At 34.3% G+C, this 14,988-nt stretch overlaps 1 pseudogene; it reads right to left on the bottom strand.

The window, feature by feature from the left end:
• Positions 1–335: 335 nt before the first annotated feature.
• LOC127706580 (uncharacterized) lies at positions 336–12,591 on the bottom strand (annotated as a pseudogene).
• Positions 12,592–14,988: the final 2,397 nt, after the last annotated feature.

Here is a 14,988-nt window from a genome sequence, read left to right as displayed (position 1 = left end):
ATGATCATAGTTTAAAAAAAGAATTCTGCTAAGTCAGTTTTCAGAGAAAAAAATTCTGAAATAGTCAATTTTCTAATGACAGATAAACAACAATCATCTCCCTTTGAAATTGAAAGAATTCTATTTTGTATTGCTATGTTTATATTCATTTTCTTTGTGTTTGATGTTGGAATCATTTTGGGATGTTACTGAAAGGTTATAATCAATGTTTTTAGTTACTGACCTATTTTTTTGAGCCTTGCTTGCAACTATATTGTTGAAGTTTTCATTGCTCTGTGTTGAGCCTAAATCTACAAGTTGGCTTGATCTTTTCTTGTAATTTTCTGTCACTGTCTCTAACTGCTTGTCAATGGTTCACCTTTTGGGAGATTTTTATATCTGAAATGATATCAAAGAAAATAGTTGAAATGTCATACATTATATGAATGTTGATTTATGGCAATGTTTCAAATTGATCTATACTGTACAATTTTATTTACCAGTCCATTTAGTTAAATAGACTGCTTGAATATTCCTAAAGAGGCTGAACTGTGTTATTCATTATGTATTGTAATGCATTTTTTTTTATAACAAGGATTGTACCTGAATTTTTTTTGCGCTGTGCCACAGATGACATTTCCAAAATATAAAAACAACAAGAATGTGTCCCAAGTACATGGATGCCCCATCCGCACTATCATTTTCTATATTCAGTGGACCGTGAAAATGGGACAAAATCTCTAATTTGGCATTAAAATTAGAAGGATCATATCATAGGGAACATGTGCACTAAGTTTTAAGTTGATTGGACTTCAACTTCATCAAAAACTACCTTAACCTGAAGCGGGACAGCCAAACGGACGGACGAACGAACCGACATATGGACGAACGGACGCACAGACAGACCAGAAAACATAATGCCCATTAATGGGGCATAAAAATTTATTGAGAAAATAAGACTTGTGCATAACAATAACTGTGTTGTATTTGAATATTTGCTGATGGTTTTATCTTACATTTTTTAGTCACTCAAAAACTCATTTGGTGATAGTAACATCACAGATGGAATAGTCCATTGGCAAGTATTCAAATACAACACAATTATTGTTCAATTCCAGGAAAAAATGTTCTTCAATTAACCATTACAAGTCTTTTTATTGTCTGTAAATTATTTTGGTCCTAATGGTCCTATAATTGTATTTACCTGGAGAAAAACCTTTTGTTTTTGTTTGTTTTATAGAATGAGAGGATGTACTTGTTTTATTGTATATTGTTTTTTTTCTGCATTTATATGACAAAATTGGTTATCAGCATTTAAAATAGCAATAACAGCTCCCAAACTTAACTAAGTTTGTTCTGGCATATATCACTCATAATAAAAATATATAAAAAAGCGTTCATATATATGTATAACATCCTTCAAATTTTTAAAAATTCAAACCTGTATGTTGATGGTTGCTTGGAATATGTGCACCAATCCCCAGAACAGCCTGAATGGTCTCCAAAGAGGTGTGGAACTATACTGTCTAATCTTTCACAAAGTTCATCCTCCTTTGACTGTTTTGAACTTATAGCATACATATAGCATCTAAGTATGTAAGGAATAACTCCTTTCCCCTTCAGCTCTCTGTACTTATTTGCTGCTGCATACAGTTGTTTCGACAGATTTTTCTTGACATGGTTCTTGTCGTCTCTTTTTTTAATTTTTTCAAATTTTTGCTTCAGCCTTGATGTTGTTGTAGAGTCATTATCTGTGTGAATAATGTGCACCCTCTGTTGTCCATCCTTGTAACCATGGATAAAGCCATGTCAGGCTCCATGCCTTTACTTGACCCTGTAACAAAAAAGGACATTGTAATTAATACAATTATTTACGTGAGAACTGTTTTGGATGACTGAAACATATTTCATCTCCCTTCTTATAACTTACAAAACTAAATTATTTGACATTGTAGTCTAAGAATAAGGTCATTTAAAGGTCATGGTGGTACACAAAACACATACTTGATTTGTAAGCGCATAGCCATAAGGCGGTGTTATGACTATGCAATCATAAACCAAATATCATTGTCCTTTTTTCAAGGACCAAAACAAAGATTATGTTTTTGTAACTGTAATAATTAAAACTAGACTCATTGAGATGGAAGCCATCTCTGTGGGCCTCGCTGTGAATAATGTGTGGAAATTTGTTTGTATCTTTACCATTATGGTCATGTGATTGTCAACAGAACCAAAGTTTTTTTACCTTGACCTTTGACCTAAGAAGTTGTACATACATAAAGACACACCCTCTGGTGTTAGTTAATATACATGTTAAGTATAAACTTTGAAATCATAATGGTTCTGAAGATATAGAGCAGACACAATCTTCACCATAGGACATGGGTTGTCAACTGAAACCCAAGTATGAAATCATAATGATTTTCTAGATATAGAGGGGACACAACTTGTTACAGACGGACAGACTGGTCACTATAGGGCAACCTCCATTCGGAAAGATTGCTATAAAAAATTATTTGTTACAAATGTATGTGCTAGCTATAGTTACTCCTTGTGATATTCTTATTGTTGTCTGGATGACTAATTTGCATAAAATAAAATAAATTGTGGATATGGTGACGTTTTCACAGAAGGCTGGATTAACCTTAAATCTTTGGATTTTGCTGGAAAAAAACGTTTTAAAAAAATTGTTGTTTGTGTACCTTGCCAATTACTGTTGCATTGATGATTTGGAATTGTTTCCTTTCTTCCCAAATGATGCTGGCATATACTGCAAAGTTTAGTTCTTATATCATAGTCTAGAATTTTCCCTGTCTTTACACCAACTAGACTGGAATGTCCTGAAATATACGAAGTCCGTGACCTTTTTAGTCACATAAGAAAAGGTCAAAAACAGTTTCTGATAATTATATTCAAAATAGAAAAAAAAAGGATAATGTTTGCAAATATAACTTATAAGGTTTATCTATATGACACAGATGTAAATGTGAGTTTTGCTTAGCTTTTTTTGCTGTTTAGCCACAAGTTACAAATAAACCTAAAAATTCCAATGTCAGGTATCTGTTCCAATATCACAATCTACCTTATTACCAAATTTCATTGAAATAAAATAGTAGCTGAGAAATGGACCTTTAATTAGGCCATTAGTTTTCTTGTTTGAATTGTTTTACATTGTCATTTCTGGGCCCTAAATAGCTGACAATGCGGTATGGACTTTACTCATTGTTGAAGGCTGTACAGTGAACTATAATTGTTAATTTCTGTGTCATTTGGTCTCTTGTGGAGAGTTGTCTCATTGGCAATCATTATGAATCATACCACATCTTCTTTTTTATACTCAACACATTACTGTAGGGTAGAATGGCCTACTTTTTAGTGAACCCCAATGTGCAGTACTACTAGTTATTCATATGGTAAATCTATTGATCAAATATCATTGGTCTACCATGTACAGTAGGTGTAATATGGACTTCAACATAAAAACTTCACTAAAATTGGGAGGAAAGGACAGATATACAAAGGGACAAGGGTAAACCTAAATGTACCTATGATTTTCATAGTTGGAACCTAAATAGTTATCTTGGACGAGTTTATTGATGTGTAAACCTGACAGAATTAAGACTAACATGCATATTTTAATTTTTACATAAAGTCCTTCTGACTTGATTCAGTTTATATGCAATTCGGTAACCTAGTGAGCACACATCAATAAACTCCTCCACTTTTATTTCTATAATATTACTGATGTTGACATGATACCTGTGTTACTGTTATATTGCCAACCAGAGCCTCTTGTTTGCCAACCAGCATCAAAACTGCATTCTAATTCATCACTTGGGGAAATAGCTTTTTCTTCTGCACTAGCAGTTTTACAGGAATCAGATGCCTCATCCATAAGTGACAATGCTATACATTTCTCCTTCTTTTTCAGTGTCTTGGGATCAGGTGGGGGTATGTTACATGTGCTGAGAAAATTCACAACATGATCAGGACCCATTCCAGAGTGCATCATTGCTGAAATCATTATGATTTACTATGATTATCAATTTTTACCACTTACATACTGCATATATATATCTTTATCAATTAAATTAATTACAATTCAAAAATAGAGCTCAGGTGACAATTGATAGCGCTACAACCTAGTGAGCTCACAAAATTCAATGTCAAAATTCATTATGACTTTTTTAATATTCAAGCAGAAATACATAGAAATTATAACTTCCTTACTTAAAAGCCATCTTTAATAAATTATTGGTTTGCTGTTTACCAACTAGTGTGGGTATAAAGATAAGATTTTTTTTCTTTTCTGAATGATGCTTAAAACCCTCTTAATTCAAAATAGTGTTATAAAAATAGAATAAAAATTTTCATCCCGGAAATGAGAAAATCTTTTTCTTAGTTTACTTAGGCAAGTTTTTAATTAGAAAGAACAATATATACAGCCCCTGCAGTGATTTGTAATAGCTACGCTGTAAGCCATAGACATATTAGCAATCCTTGGTGTAAGCAACACTGTAAATAATACATTACACTACATAGTACACGAATTTGAACACCCCATACCCATGTCATGAGTTTGAAAGAAACTACTTTAAAAAACATTAAACGTGTCAGAATGATAAATAAAATAGAATTAATAATCTAACTTTCCTACTTTTTTTCTTACAATAAAGCTTTTTGCACATACCAAGAGCAACTTTTGAGTTGATATCAAATGCTCCTTTTTCATTCCGCTTGCCTGTAGATACCAGTTTCATACCAGAGCATATCTGACATACCACCTCCAAAAGACTACCTAAGCCGTACCTGTAAGATAAAAATTGAATATACTGAAAGGCAGCTGATATCATTTTGTTTTATCAGGAGGCCAAACTTAAAATATATGTTGTTTCCCCTTTTTAGACCCAAATTTTATATAGTGGGTAAGTACTGGGTAGGTACATGTACAAAAATGTACCTGAAGGTTCATGTAGGAAAAATATCTTATTTAATATTTATGAAAGGAAATTTACAAAAATGTCATGAAATTTACATTTTTTATTATTTATCAAGAGACTTGAAAGAAAACAACTACATTTTGTATTTCTATTTAGAATGTCAAAACAAAACTTTTTGAGTAGGGACATTTTTCTTGTGTAGGTTGCATTATATAAGGGGAAGGGAAAAGAAACAAAATTCCGGTCTCACTAATTAGCGGCAAGAAGAATTTTAGCGACAAGAAGCATTTTAGCGACAAGAAGCGACAAGAAGCGTCAAGAAGCGTCAAGAAGAAAAATATTAGCGACAAGAAGAAAGAAATAGCGACAAGAAAGTTTATTTACTATTAAAACAATAGATTTATAGAAAATAAATCATCTAATTATACTAGGGATCCATAAAAATTGAGAAAAATGGTATTTAAAATTAAAAAAAAAAAAATTAAAAATTACCCCCCTTTTTTATCCAAACTTTCGTGTATACCTTATGTTTTTGATAAATAATGTTAATATTTGTACCTTTTATCCTGTTATGACAGAAAAATTTGTGTCATGAATATATGGATATCTATTTTTCTTTTTCCTTTTTGGGCTGCTTGTTTGTTATCTATATCAACCACACTTGCAATAAAATACATTAGTATTAAAAAAAAACATACTATAGATTCTTTATCTACGTATTCTTTAAAAACTTAAATAGTTCTCGTTAAATTTTTTTTTTTATCTCATTGTTTGTATTGTATTATGAAAAATTATTGATGTTGTAATGTTTATGCCCTTTGGGGGCCATAATTGGAATTAAAAATATCTTATCTATTTATTGCCCTTTTTTATTTAAAAGTCTGAAATAAATCAAGATTATATTATCTTATAATTTGGTTTTAATCTTTGATATATCAACCATGCCGACTCTACATCAATATTGATTCATGTGATATTTTTATTAACAAGAAAAATGGATTATTAATACACAGCATGTTGACATGTTTCATCGCACATGCATTACCTGTCCTTTATTGCCGATTGGGTATTTTATTTCAGCTTATATCTATTAATAACAACCAATGATATAAGGAATTCCCTACTGGCCACTCTTGACATCTCGCTCTCTAATTGCTTTGTGAGATGTGGGAAGGGAACCAATCAGAACAAGGCCCTTATTTCAAATTATCCAATCGGCAGAGATAATTAATTAATTATCATCCTTTTGTTTTAATTACTGCGCGCCTCATTTAGGCATTCTAGATAATACGACTGCATGAAGCAGACGCATTGCAATTTGGCATTAGCGAATTTAAAATATATATATATATTGTCTTTAAACATCGAAAAATTTTACGGGAAAAATTGGTTTAAATCCTTGGAAATGGATATTTCGGCAACGTTGTTAAAACCAGTGAAAGTATAGAGAACTTTTGTCTGAATAGCTGAATTCCCGAGAATGATATTTAACAGTGATACACTGTAGACTTTTGTGCACATTCCGGCGATGGAATTTATTGAGATCTGCTGTTGACGTGTGTAATCCTTGCATACCGTGTTCTGGTGATGGAATTAATTGTGTTTCCCTGTAGACTTTTGTAGTTTTTATCCTGCACGCTCCGGCGACGGAATTATCCGAGTCAGAAATGCTCTGCTTTAAACTTTTTTAACATTTGTACCAAATAGTATATTTGCGACTATAGGCGATATGGCGAGTGACAGTAAAGGCGAAGTAGATTTTCCACGTAATGTCGAGCAGGTACAGATGTGGGCATCCACAATGAAGCTGAATCCAAACACAGCTTCCGAATTAATTAGACTTGGCTTCGATTCTATGGAAGCGATTTCATTGATTGAAAAAGAGGATATGCCAGCTTTTAATATTCCGCTTGGGCAGCAAAAAGTGTTGATACGAGCAGTTGGAAAAACTTTCAAGGACGGTCGCGCTGAAGCTGGGAATATGGCGGACACGCACCCTTACGGAAATGAAAACGAGGCTACACAGAGAACTTCCGCTAGGATACAAAATGGCGGCACCAGCAACCAAGATGGCGACGGTGAAAACAACAAAGATGGCGACGATGTAAACGAAAAGATGGCGGCGCCCATATGTCAAACCCCCGATCGGAGGATGCCTATGTGCAAGAGATCCTAAAGATGATGTCGAGGGAGAAGAACATTACAGGACAATTTGTGAATGACTCTCATAATTCTTCCACAGGTAGAGATAATTTGCTGGTCAATGACATTTACTCATGGAAAGACCCTCAAATATTTTTAAAGTCTACAAATTTTGATCCTAATGTGAATTTCTTTGATATAACTGATTTTGTACCTAATACTTTAGGGGGGCACTCAGAATCAGAGGAATTAGTTTCGGAATCGTCAGGGGGCAAATTAGTTTTCAAATCGGGGCCTGTCAAGCCAAAATTAGAAACATTGTCGGTAACACAATGGTCTATGGCTAATTTGTCCATAATGCATAAGTTGATAGCTATAGGAGAGTTACAATCATCCCAAGTTATGGATTATTTATCTTTTTCTTTCGAGCTGTGAGTTGGTGTCTGTTTTTTTCCTTGATCGGGAATACCGACGCCTGCAAAAGCAACACCAATTTAGATGGGGTACAGACATTCCCCATCTCCATTCTGTATTTTTGAGGCCAAAGTTTTTGCAGAGTCAGAATTCCCGCATTGCACCTCAAACTCAGAGCTCGCAAGTAATGGCTAATAAACATGCAGTTACATATGCTTCTCATTCTCCGGGGGGAAGGATGATTTGCAAGAAATTCAATAGTCGTAGAGGCTGTTTTATGCCACACTGTAAGTTTGAGCATTCATGTGCTATACCTGCATGTGCTGAAAAGCACCCAGCATTTCAGCATACAAAAAACTAGATACAATGGTGAAGCCTACGCGTGCTCTTGATCTAATTTCATGGACTAATGAGTTAAGTGATGATTTTGACAAAGAATTTTTTGTTATTTGGCATAGAACATGGATTTGACATTGTCACTAATGTCCCCCTACCAGAGAATGTACGCTCCAAAAATCATCCTTCTGCAAAGCCTAGTAGCCCTTTTTACAAACAGGCACATAAACAAATTTTAACAGAAATTGATAACGGAAACTATATTTTTGTCAATTCCTCCCCCCCCCCCCCCCCAAATTATCAGTCCGCTTGGGGTTATCCCTAAATCTGATGGCGGAGTTCGAATTATTCATGATTGTAGCAGACCAATAGGTTTTGCAGTAAATGATTTTGCAGGAGAATTTGATAAACAAAAATTTCAAACAGTAGATGATGCATGCAAGTTAGTTTCAAAAAATTTTTATATGTCAAAAGTGGACCTAAAGGCCGCTTACAGATCTGTCAAAATAAGTGAACAAAGTAGAGAGGTCACTGGGCTTACATGGACTTTTCCTGATGGTCATGATTACACTTTCATAGATAAAAAACTTCCGTTTGGATCAAAATTAGCACCTGGTATTTTTCATAGATTATCTCAGGCAATTCGCAGAATGATGTCACGTAGAGGCTTCACCATTGTGGCATATTTAGATGATTTTTTTATTTGCGAGAAGACAAAGAAGGCGTTAGCAATTTTAATTGCGCTTCTCTGGAAGTTAGGTTTTTGTATCAGCTGGTCTAAAGTAACAGACCCCTGCCAACAGATTGTATTTTTAGGGGTTGAGATAGATTCTACTACTTTAGAAACTAGACTTCCTATTGCAAAATTGCATGATTTGAAATCAGAATTAGCTGAATTTTTATTGCGTAAGCGTGCTTCAAAAAAGCAATTGCAATCTTTAGCTGGAAAGCTTAATTGGGCGTCTGCTGTGGTTCGAGGTCCGTAGAATTATAAACGGCATCATGCGATTAAAGCTAGATTGGCATAAATTGCGTCTGACAGGCGAAATATTGCAAGATATAAAGTGGTGGCATAACTTTATTTCAACTTTTAATTGGAAGTCAATTTTACTTGCAAAGGTTCCTATCACCTCTGTAGCTACTGATGCTTGTAAATCAGGTGGAGGGGGTGTCTATCAAAATGATTGGTTTTATGTAAATTGGGCAGAAGATCACCCCTTTGCTTTGAAACTTCACATAAATGAATTAGAGGCTTTCTCAGTGGCGTTAGCAGTAAAGCGATGGGCCCCATATTGGCGTGGTCAGCGTATTATAGTTCATTGCGATAATGCGGTAACTGTAAGTTGCATTAATAAAGGTACATAAAAAAATGCTATTTTGATGTCCTTTCTGCGTGAGCTCTTTTGGTTATCAGCAACGTATAATTTTCACTTGATAGCTAAGCATGTTCCAGGCAAAACGAATATACTAGCAGACTGTATTTCACGGATGCATGATCTACCTTTCTGTGAACAATTTTTGCGTGATTATGTTCGACCGCCACTGTATTTACAGGATCTTGTTAGGCACATGTCTAGTAATGCCCTTCGTTTTCTTTTATTTAGGCTCACTGGTATCGAGGGAGGTGAGATCACTGGATAGTATTGTTGCTAACTTTAGATGTCATACTTATGCTGAATCTACCAAAAAGACATATTTAAACTATTTCAAGTCATACGCAGAATTTTGTAGAAGATTAAATATTACCCTTGTTCCATTAAGTCCTATGAATTTAGCCAGATATGTAGCCTATTTATCTTCAAGGTTACAATTTAATTCCATAACAAATTATTTGTCAATTGTGCGGTTGCTACATTTAGAATCAGGAGTTGCATCTCCGCTAGATTCCTTTTTTATGGAGTCAGTACTCAAGGGTGCTAAACGTGTGTTAGGTGCTGCCATACATAGAAAATTGCCTATTACACCAAAAATTTTGAATGAGATATTTACTTTACTGTCAGTCAGCAGTAGTAAGGACTTGTGTTTTTGGGCAGCCTGCTTAGTGGCTTTTTTCTCCTTTTTAAGGAAGTCAAATTTGTTTGCCCCTTCAATTTCAGCTTCTGATCCTTTGCGACATTTTACTCGTGAGGAAATCCATTTTCACTCAGATGGTGTCTGTTTAAAAGTACGCAAAACCAAAACAATTCAATTTTCAGAGCGTATATTAGAAATTCCCCTTCCTAGAGTGAAGAATTCTCATGTATGTCCCTCTAAGGCGCTTCTTTTAAATTTTAAACAGGTGCCAGCAGTGTCAGCCCCCTCACCTGTCTTCCTGTATTTAGTACGAGGCAAGGTTACCCCTCTTATATATACAGCCTTTGTAAAGATGCTAAAACAGAACTTATCTAGGTTGGGTTATGACAGCAGCAATTATTCGGGACATACATGTAGTTTTCGCAGAGGAAGGGCCTTCTTTGCCTTAGAATGTGGGGTTCCAGCTGATCTCATACAATCACAGGGTGATTGGAAATCTAATGCATACAAATCATACTTGGATCCTTCTTTTGCACACAGACAGGAAGTCATGAACAAATTTGCAGTTGCCCTGGGGAAATAATAAACCATTTAACCTACCTTCTACTGGTTACACCACACATGTTTGGGAAGTTTGGAATACCACAGATTATTAATTAATTAATTTGTGTATTGTTTTCAAACTGTACTGTTGTTTGTGTTTTATTAATATGAAATTTAAGCATTAAACTGTGGTTCTTTTCCCAAACATGTCTTTGTTTTACACTAGTAACCATCTGGATTCACAGGTTTCCTGACTGGATTCCGATCAGAGTTAGACATTAACATGCATCTGATCTGAGACTGGTCTAGATTCCAACAGCATATATACACATACACACTATACACATACACAGGGGGGAGGGAAATGGGTGGGGCCGTTTTCAAAGTGATGTGGATTAATGTGATATTTTTATTAACAAGAAAAATGGATTATTAATACACAGCATGTTGACATGTATCATCGCACATGCATTACCTGTCCTTTATTGCCGATTGGGTATTTTATTTCAGCTTATATCTATTAATAACAACCAATGATATAAGGAATTCCCTACTGGCCACTCTTGACATCTCGCTCTCTAATTGCTTTGTGAGATGTGGGAAGGGAACCAATCAGAACAAGGCCCTTATTTCAAATTATCCAATCGGCAGAGATAATTAATTAATTATCATCCTTTTGTTTTAATTACTGCGCGCCTCATTTAGGCATTCTAGATAATACGACTGCATGAAGCAGACGCATTGCAATTTGGCATTAGCGAATTTAAAATCCCATCCTCACCCACCCTATTTTATTTTAATTTTTATTGAGATGTTTAGGTTGCTTCATCAACTAATTATAGATATATAATTGATTTAATTTAACTGTATATTTTATAAATGTGTAGAGTAGATTATATTACAAGAACACATAGTTTTGGTTTCATATTATAAATGTAATATTCCCTTGAGTGGAATACCACAGATTATTAATTAATTAATTTGTGTATTGTTTTCAAACTGTACTGTTGTTTGTGTTTTATTAATATGAAATTTAAGCATTAAACTGTGGTTCTTTTCCCAAACATGTCTTTGTTTTACACTAGTAACCATCTGGATTCACAGGTTTCCTGACTGGATTCCGATCAGAGTTAGACATTAACATGCATCTGATCTGAGACTGGTCTAGATTCCAACAGCATATATACACATACACACTATACACATACACAGGGGGGAGGGAAATGGGTGGGGCCGTTTTCAAAGTGATGTGGATTAATTCATCTATACACTATGTTGCTATGTTGTAAATTGAAGGTATATTATCTTAAACCTTTTCTTGACAATAAAAAACAAAGTTTATAAGAACTCTTGTTTCTCATATATTAAAACAAGGATTTGTATACAAATCTTTGATTAAAACAAAACAATTTAATGTATGTTTCAAAAATTATTTATTTATTTAGAATAATCAATACATTGTATTTAGATTTTTTACGCTAAATTTGTTTTCTTGTCATTAAATTATACTTCTTGTCGCTAAATTATTCTTCTTGTCGCTAATTTGTTTCTTCTTGACGCTTCTTGTCGCTTCTTGTCGCTAATTAGTGAGACCCAATATTCTATTTATATAAGATGTGGTATGATTTCCAATGAGACAACTCTCTAAACAAATCTCAACAAGAGACCAAATGACACAGAATTTAACAACTATCGGTCAGTCAGGGCCTACAAAAATGAGTAAAACCCATATCGCATAGTGAGCTAAAATGTATAATAGGCAAAGAAACAATCACTGTCATGTTAGTATTGATTTCCTACAAGGGTTTGGATTGAGAGAAAAATTGTAAAGATTTCTGCCAGCAGGACATATTTGAAAGTGAATTGCAATCATATTCCTACAAACTTCACATGGTTTTGATAGTTTGTAAAAAAATGAAGGGGTGCTAAAAATTATTGTTTACCTCATTTCACCTACTATATCCTTCAGATGGAGTGGGGTGTTGCATCTGTTGCAGAAGAGTTGTTCCGCTAGCACTTCCAACTCAACAACCCTCCTGCCTTCATTCCATAAGATGTTTTTACTGTGTCCGATATCAGTTGAAACAGTAACATTGGAGGCTATGTTCTCAACTGATACCGGTGTCTCTTGAATCATTGTCGGTTCTAATGGCAATTCTCCCCTCGTACCATAATCATGGTCTCCCCATTGAGTAAATTTATCTCTCTCGTTCAAAGTGTCCATCCTTTTAGATTTTTTGAATCTGTCGTTCTAATAAACCGACCGCGAACACTAAGGCGGTCGCAGTCGTCTGCCATTTTCCGGTCTCACTAATTAGCGACAAGAAGAATTTTAGCGACAAGAAGCGTCAAGAAGCGACAAGAAGAATAAATTTAGCGACAAGAAGCGACAAGAAGACTATTTAGCGACAAGAAAACTTAATAAAAATATTATTAAAATAAATATATTAAAAAAATATGCATTGACATTTTTTATTTTAATATACGGAAAGTAAAGTGATTTTCATTTTTTTTTTTAAATATATTGATAGATATTGATAAACATAGAAATTTCCCTGTCATAGTATGATATTAATTTTTACATGTTCTTGTGTTTTAGAACAATAATATATTCATTTTATAAATTTTTTAACACTCTCTTTGTCTAAAATATAACAAACTGACTGCATGCAAAATGCATTATACGTGAATCAGTGTCCAGAAAAGATAATGTTACTAAAACGTGAATATTTTATTTGGATATTGAATAGTCTTCTTGTCGCTAAATTTATTCTTCTTGTCGCTTCTTGACGCTTCTTGACGTTTCTTGTCGCTTCTTGTCGCTTCTTGACGCTTCTTGTCGCTAATTAGTGAGACCCCCATTTTCTTTGTTTACCTTGTCTACCGATTGCGTAAAAAAAGAATCGGAACCGAATTTAATTACGCATAATGCACGTGCTATAATAGGTCATGTGATACCCGTCCGTCTCTACCTTAATCGAAAAAAATATTTAGTAAGACCTAATTTTGGCACATTTTGATTGTTTATATAAATGAACCATATATACAGCAATTACTTGTCGACTTTGTGATAAATGCCTTAAATGTGGTTATTAATAGTATATGTCTGTATACTTGACTTTGGTACATCAACGAGGGGCTTCATTAATGAAACATTTTTTATAGTGAGTATATTAGCGAATAAAGGGAAACTGACTGCTTACATCTGTTTTTTGCATAGCTTTCAAGCACAGTTTATATACAAAAGACCTTGATAATTTATAAAATCTTAGCACTTACAGGTTAAATTATCTGTTTCATGACCCAGGGGATAGGCATTTTTCTGTTTTTTCTAATGGGGCCTGACATTTGCTAAATAATTCTGCTGTTTCTGTGAATACGGAATATTTAGTATAGATTTTGGATAGAACACACTACTGTTAGTTTTATTGAGGTATTTTTGTATGTCTAGCTGGTATTTTTTTATGCCGCGGTCACAAAAAAGCACATTCAGGTGTTACAGCTTACTTTTGGGTTATCGGCAGGACGAAAACACCACAACAACAATATTCATCAAGGATCTATGAGTTTCAATGACTACGAAGAGTAAATATAAGCACTTTTAAACAATTTAAATTACAAATATTCATATATTATGAATTTACCTTGCATTCAGTGCTTTAAGTAAACTATGCATATTGTAAACTGTGAATTTATGCTAAGTTATCATAGTTAAGGCCCAGGATTTTCTCAATCTTCATGAAATATTTATAAAACTATATATTTGAGTTAAATTTTAAATAAGATCTCTAAGATAAATCAGATTTGGTGAAATTTTACATGTTCTCTTTTTTCACCCAATATAGGTTGCATTCTGTAAATATACACAATGCAATTTCCCATAGGAACTCCCTTTACGACTAAAACTGTGCCACTTTTTTATGAATGAGGGACGAAAGATACCAGAGGGACAGTCAAACTCATAGATCGAAAACAAACAGACAACGCCATGGCCACTTATATGCCCCGCACTTCTAAGAATTTAAACTTGTACTTAAATTCTGTACTGCCCCTCCCTTCACTTTGGGTCTTCCTCAGAATTCAATTTCGCCGCTACCATGTGTATTTATACTGGTAACATTTCCAAGTTATGTTTGTATGAGATGAACATAGAGATCATATCTGGGAAGCAGTACGTAAACAATTTAAAATATCTATGAATATTATATATCTCCCCAAAATAGGCGTTGTTTGTGAAACAGCTATATTTACAAAGTGCAACCTATACAACATTTATTCAAATAGAAAACTCGATCTTGAAAAACACTTTTTCTCACAACAATAATTATTTATCAGAATCATAACCTTAAAGAAATCACTGCATATATTCTAACTTTCTTTTACATCACATTTCATACCCCCATATTGCAGGACTTGTCTGTTCACATCATTGTCTGATTTATTGATGTCAGTGGGTAAGGCGGGACTCTGACATGTGTCAATGTTGATTGACGGTTGCTCATGCCCAAGCAACTGCGGCAAGATATATTTGCTCATCCTTGGAAGATGCCACAGCCTCCCTTTCAAGGACCGTCCTTGAAGGGGAGCCAATCTCTGGCGAGAAAACCTCAAAACAGTATGC

This window comes from Mytilus californianus, unplaced genomic scaffold (genome assembly GCF_021869535.1).
Source record: "Mytilus californianus isolate M0D057914Y unplaced genomic scaffold, xbMytCali1.0.p SCAF_6, whole genome shotgun sequence".
Taxonomy (NCBI): domain Eukaryota; kingdom Metazoa; phylum Mollusca; class Bivalvia; order Mytilida; family Mytilidae; genus Mytilus; species Mytilus californianus.
This window is presented reverse-complemented; position numbering and strand designations above follow the sequence as displayed.